Below are 6,483 nucleotides of genomic sequence, written 5' to 3' on the forward strand. Positions count from 1 at the left end.
AAATTATGAGAAAAGAAAAAAAATGGAAACAAAGTCTATGTAAATAGGGAAGGGTGGAGGGGTGAAGGGTGCACAGGTAATGGGGAAAAAATAAGAACCAAGATCCATCACGTACAGGTACAAGCACCCAATCATAAATGTAAACGTATGGTATACCTAAAATGTACCAATAAAAGAATTTAAGGAAAAAAAAAGTTTTTTAAAAATGCCTTGTTTCAGGGCTGGGGATGTAGCTCAGTGATGCCATGGTTTCCTGGTAAGTGCAAGGTCCTGAGTTCGATACCCAGTACTGCCAAAAAAAAAATGCCTTGGTTCATTTTAAATTAATTAATTAATTAATTAATTAGCAGTACTGGGGATTGAACCCTGGGCCTTTGCAGTGAGCTATATCCCTGGCCCTTTCAACTGGATCTCATTAAATTGTCCAGGTCCGGCTTAAATTTGCTATCCTCCTGCCTCAGCCTCCTAGAGTGCTGTGATCACAGGAGTGTGCCTCCACAGCTGGCTTACCTTCTTTTGAAAAATGTTATGCCCTTTAGGGCCTGAGGGCCAGGAAGCCTTCGCATCACCGGTAAGATCTGCCCTCTGGAGCAGGTCTCCTTTGACAGCACCTGTGGGGTGTGTTGAACATGTTCCTCTTGAACAGGTTCAGAGATTCGTGGCCTTCAACATACCCCGTTCCAGTTTGGGGTGGCAATATAGCCATCTCATGGAAGTTCTTGACTCTACCCCACTAAGACCATATTGTAGTTATACCATCTAGGCAAAAATGGGTCTTAAAAGATGAGAAATTTAGCTTTTGGTGCTTAACTTCTTAAGTCTCATATCCAGAAACTTGGCCTATAAGTTTAGAAAGAACTTTTGTTTTCTATTTTTATTCTTAAAAATAATCCAGTTCTACTATTAATGGAATTTGTATTATTTACAGAATGGTTATCAGAATCTGTCAGTTTAATTGAAAATCTGCAGAATTATTTAAGTTGCCAAAATATGGACTATGGAACCTTCATACTGTAAGATACTTTACTTTACAGTCACAATAAAAAATTTGAATCATAGAGAATTGATTTTCAAAAGAAGCCCTTCTGTCATTAACTGGAGGTGTACATTTTTCAGGATCTTGTCCTGCTCTAATATGGTGCTCTGCATAAGCGATTTCTGAAGAATGGTTCTTTTTCGGCGAATGATCTGTAGCCATTGTTTCATGTTACTTACACAAAAAATCTTATTTCAGACTGAAACTGGAACTCCTTGTTTCTCATATTTGCTACTCCTACCACTTTAGTACTGCTTGAAATTCGTGTTGTCCATGTATTACCGTTTATTGACTTGCTGATGCATGTATACTGGCTGCATTTTGTTGCTGCTGTGTGTTAAATGGTGACCAATGTTTCTACAAAAGAATTGAACAAAAAATATCTTTTAAGAAAAAAAAAAAGATGAGAAATTTAAAATGCATTTGAATTTGATGTCCCTTATGTGTGATCCCTACTGAGCCGCTGCTGAGGCTGGCGTTTGGAGCTGCCCTACCTGCCAGTCCCTCCCTGAAGCCTTGTGGTGCCTCTTCTTTCCTACCGAGGCTTCCCTGCTGCACGTGGGACACCATGGGGACTTCTCTGCACTTATGTCCTTGCAACCTGTAACTCCTGGAGAGTTAATACCCAGCTCTTGACTAATGGAAGATGGGAGTGACGGTTGAGTGTTTCTCCAGGACAGCTAGTTGTGCTCTGCCATGGCTCCCTCTATTTCTCATCGCCATGTTGGCTTCTCCCTTTCCTCTTTTCACACCTCCTGCTTGTCACTCCTGCTCTGTTCGATCACTTCTAAATAACCCGTGCACAGACTTGGGCCTCAGATTCTGCTTCTAGAAGGATTCAGGCTAAGATAGCATCAATAACAAATATCTAAAACTCAAATGGGAAGGATGTTAACCGGGAATCAGTCCAAATCCCACATTCCAGCTGAACAGGAGGATAAAGCAAGATCAGTTCATAATTATGTGTCATTTGGAGCTCACTGTCTTTTCTGCCTGTGCAATATATCTTCCTTCTCCTGCCCCATTTTTCTTTCTTCTAGTTCTCTTCATCTCTTCATTCCCACGTGTCTATTTTGCTCACCGTTCATCTGCTTTCTCTCTTTGCTTTTTCTCTGGTCATCTCTTTCCACTTCATTCTATTTCTGCCTTCCTCACACTTTTATGCTTTCTTTTTCTGATCCTTCTTATCTCCTTCCCTTTTTACTGTGAGTAAGCAAAGCTAGGAGTCAGTCTAGCTTGTTGGGCACTCGAATCCTATGGCCTCACTCTCCTTGAGATCACTCACAAACAGGAGGTGGGGTGGGATTAGATCATGTGCTCTCCCAGACTGAGAATTCTAGTCTTTGCTGAGTATTGATGATGTTGACCCTGTATGAGTCACTTTCCCATCGCTGGGACAAAGTACCTGACACCCACATTTTAAAGGAAGACAGGTTTGGTTCCGGCACCTGCCTCGCAAGCACAAAGTCCCGAGTTTGATCCCTGGTACCAAAAAAAAAAAACAAAAGAAAGGAAGACAGGTTTGCTTTGGCTCATAGTTTCAAAGGGTTCAGTCTGTGGTTGGTTGACTCCAAGGCTGAAATGGCATGGCATAAGGGGATGGCAGAGGAAAGGTGCTCAACCCATGGCAGCCAGGAACCAGCAAGAGAAGGGAGGAGCTGGGAACCAGAATACACCCTTCCAGATCACGCCCCCAGTGACCCACCTCTTCTGACCAGGCCCCACCTCCCAACAGCAGTTAACTATGAAATTATTAATTCCCTGATGAGCAAGCACAGCACCCCCATGATCCAATCACCTTTCAAAAGTCTCACCCTGAATACATGAGACTTTTGGGGGCAATGTAGATGGAAACCATAACAGACCCATAACAAACATCTTATGAATGCAGGAGAATTGACAAGTAAAGTGTATGCATACAAGAGGTTGGGGATTTGACTTCCTTAATATGAGATTGTGAGGAGCAATGCTACATAATTCTAGGGAAAAATCATTTGAGTAGGCCTAGTTCTCGGGCCTACAGGCCAGCTACGGCCTTCCAGACATAATTGCATTTTGGCCTCGGGTCACAACTGAGACCTCAGTGATCCCACAATGCTATGATGCTCCAGGGCAAGGCCACACCTGCGGGAGAGGCCAGGGAGGAACCAAATCTTCATCTGCACAGTTCCTCATTGTTCTTAGATTCCCCCACCCCAGTCTTTTGTTACACCTTGTTTATCCCAATTTGAAGTACTGAACTCTGCATTTCACTTGTTACATCTGTTTCCCCATGTACTGAATAAAAGGTGCTGCAAGCTAGGGGGTCTTTATCTTTGGTGCTCAGAGCAGCACTGATCAAACCCAAAGCTCAGCTTCTTCTCAGTCTCATTTTTCTGCCTTTCCTGTAATTTGCTGTGTGCTGCTGTGGGTCACAGGAGACTAGGACTTACTACAGAGGTTCTGGTAACGTCCCCTTCCCCTGTTCCCTACATGAGATGTGATTGAAAAATACAATTAATGTTTAAATTTTAAAAATTATAGTAAAAGACACATTGCTATTAATGCCCCTTAGAATATCTCTCCCTGGGTGGTGGCGGCTCCCGGGACCAGCTGCGCAAGTTGGCTGTGACAAACAAAATGAAGATAGATGATGCTGATTGGCAGGTTCTGGGTCCACCAAGCATCAGTGAAGGACTCTCTTCACCAGAGAACAGCAATGATGTCGTCCACTGGGCATGTACTGACCAATGTGGCAGGTCTGAGAACATAGCTAAAGCTGAAAATAGGAAAGCTGGGGCAAGGAAGAGCCTTGAATCTTGAGGTGGACGTTGACTCTAAGATGTCCTTGAGCAGTGGCGCCTCTGGAGGGAAAGGAGTAGATGCAAACCCAGTTGAGACACATGACAGTGGGGATGAATGGGACATTGGAGTAGGGAATCTCATCATTGACCTGGACGCCAATCTGGAAAAGGACCAGCAGAAACTGGAAATGTCAGGCTCAAAGGAGGTGGGGATACCAGCTCCTAGGGCTGTGGCCCCACTACCAGACAACATCAAGTTTGTGACCCCAGTGCCAGGTCCTCAAGGGAAGGAAAGCAAATCAAAATTCAAAAGGAATGAATGGCAAAGACACTAGCAAACCTACTCCAGGGACTTCCTTGTACACTCCAAGCGAGGGGGAAGCTAGCAAGAAAGAGGTGCAGGGGTGCTCAGGAGATGGTGCCAGTGCAGGAGGCCTGCTTGCTGCTATTGCTTCCAAGGGCTTGGAGATGGTGGCTAAGGCGTCACACAGTGTAGCCGGCTCCAAAAAGGAGAAGGAGAACAGTTTGTCTAGGAGCAAGAAGGAGAGAAACGAAGGAGTGGGGACTTGTTCAGAAAGGGATCCTTGGGTCCTCCAGCCAGTTGCCTTGGGAGGATGAGGTGGTCAGTATGATGGAAGTGGGGGGGTGGATACAGGCTCTGTGGAGCCACTTGGGAGTGTAGTGATTGAGCCTGGGGCAGCACTCAGTCCTTTGAGAGCTAAACCGGAGCCAGAGGAAGGGGAGAGTGAGTGTCACCCGCTAAAGAAAGTCAAGTCTGAAAAGAGATTTTCCAGGGGTGTTCTCAATGCAAGAGGGAGGTAGGTTTGAAGTCAAATGGAGGAAATGATCTGCAGATGGAGTAAAGAGTGGTTTGAAGATGATGGTCCTGAAGAATGGAGCCACAAGCCAAAGAATGCTTGCAGCCACCAGAAGGTAGAAGAATCAAGACCTGGATTCTCTGGACGTTCTCCAGAGGGTGTGGCCCTACTAACCCTGGATTTCAATACAGTGAAAACTGATTTTGAACTACTGACTTCCATTACCATGAAAATAAATTTCTGTTGTTTTAAGATTAAAACAAAACACACAAAAAACCTCTCCCTTGCTTTGAGCTCACTTATCCTATCATTCTTGCCACTTTTTTTTTTTTGGTACTGGGGATCAAACTCTGGTCCTTGTGCTTACAAGGCATGTGGCGGCACCACTGAGCTAAAACCCCGGCCCACTCGCCACTTATTTGAGGGCTTGTTTGGAGGTTCTAGCAGGGGAGAGCAGCTATTCCTATACCCTTGACTGAGGAAACAACGGTCCTCCTCTATCCGGGGTGGTCGTCTTTGAGTGGACAGCTCCGGGAGGGGCGAGCATGGAGCGCTGAGGGAGGAAAGGGACACTCACCTAAGCAGCCAGATCAGCCAAATCAGCCTGCAGATTGATGGGGTGACAGATGTCACAGCCAGATCGCTCTCACATCCTCCTGCCACTTTCTGAAGCAGTTCTGGAAGTCCTCCTTCCAGGATGTCTTTAGTTGTGCTGTCATGGCTGCCTCAGTGTCTTAAATCAATTTGAATCAGTTACTTTTCATGGTCATTTTGACTTTGAGGAGGAACCAGAAGTTGCACGGTGCCAGCCTGGTGAATAAGGTGGGTGAGGACTTGCTGCCTTTCCATTGAACGGCACTCAGTAGCACTCACTGTATATATATATATTTTTATCACAAAGACACTCATGAAAGAGGACTTCCAGAACTGCTTCAGAAACTGGCAAGAATGATGGGATAAGTATTTGAAACAAGGGGAAATATTTTGAGGGAGATTAATAGCAATGTGTCTTTTACTGTTATTCACATAAACATTTACTGATCATTTTGATCACACCTCTGGCCCTTCATAGTCCAAAGCCCAGAGTTGGCTCTCAGAGCTGGTTCTGGGTATGTGAATCCTTTAGTCCACTCTTCTCTCCCTGATCTCCACATTCTAGCTGGGTCATGAAAAATTGCTTCTCCACCGGAGTGCAAAGCCAGAAACTGGAGAGGTGCTAGGAGACCCATGAGGAAATCTCAGGTCCTTGTTTCATCTCAGGATGGTGCAAAGCCAAGCCAGACGTTCCCTGGAAGTGACTTGTTTGCCCCTCTGTTGAACCACCCAAAGGTGTACTTGTTCACATTTCAAAACCACTTTATTACCAAAATGAATGAAAAGAGAATGACACTTAAATTAAATAAATTACACAAATATCTCAAGAGACAAGCTTCCCAGTCCTCCCTGGGAATCGTATCATCACAGGTCAGCATCAGTAAGAACATTAAAAAGGATTGAAATTCTGGGTTATTTTGCTACCTTTGCCTCAGTCATGTCAGAAAAGTGGTCGGTGTGACATTTGTGTTCTTTCCAAAATATCTGGACTGCGAAGTTGCTTCTGTGTCTTCCCCTGCCCGCTGAGGGGGTACTGGGAGTGGTTATTGTCCTGATATGTCACAGATCATTCCTGGAGCCTCAACTCTGGGCCACTGTAAGTCAGCAATCCCCTTCAGTCCTCAGGCTGGCCTGGCATTAATGGTCACTTCTCCAAGTCCCCCTGGGATCTAGACACTTGGTTCAAAGGGGGATTCTGACTTGAGCAGTCCTGAGACTGACCTTCCTCTACCTCCTGGGCCTGAGCTGCACT

General features: G+C 45.1%; 1 long non-coding RNA gene across 1 annotated transcript in view; it reads left to right on the forward strand.

Annotated features, from left to right (window-relative positions):
- The window catches only part of LOC106010840 (uncharacterized), a 61,855-nt gene that overhangs the window by 17,310 nt on the left and 38,062 nt on the right, over positions 1-6,483 (forward strand). The gene's annotated exons all lie outside the window — the stretch shown is intronic.

The sequence above is a fragment of the Heterocephalus glaber genome, unplaced genomic scaffold, assembly GCF_053883595.1.
Source record: "Heterocephalus glaber isolate CG9 unplaced genomic scaffold, H.glaber_assembly_v1.0 deba00001600, whole genome shotgun sequence".
Classification (NCBI taxonomy): Eukaryota; Metazoa; Chordata; class Mammalia; order Rodentia; family Bathyergidae; genus Heterocephalus; species Heterocephalus glaber.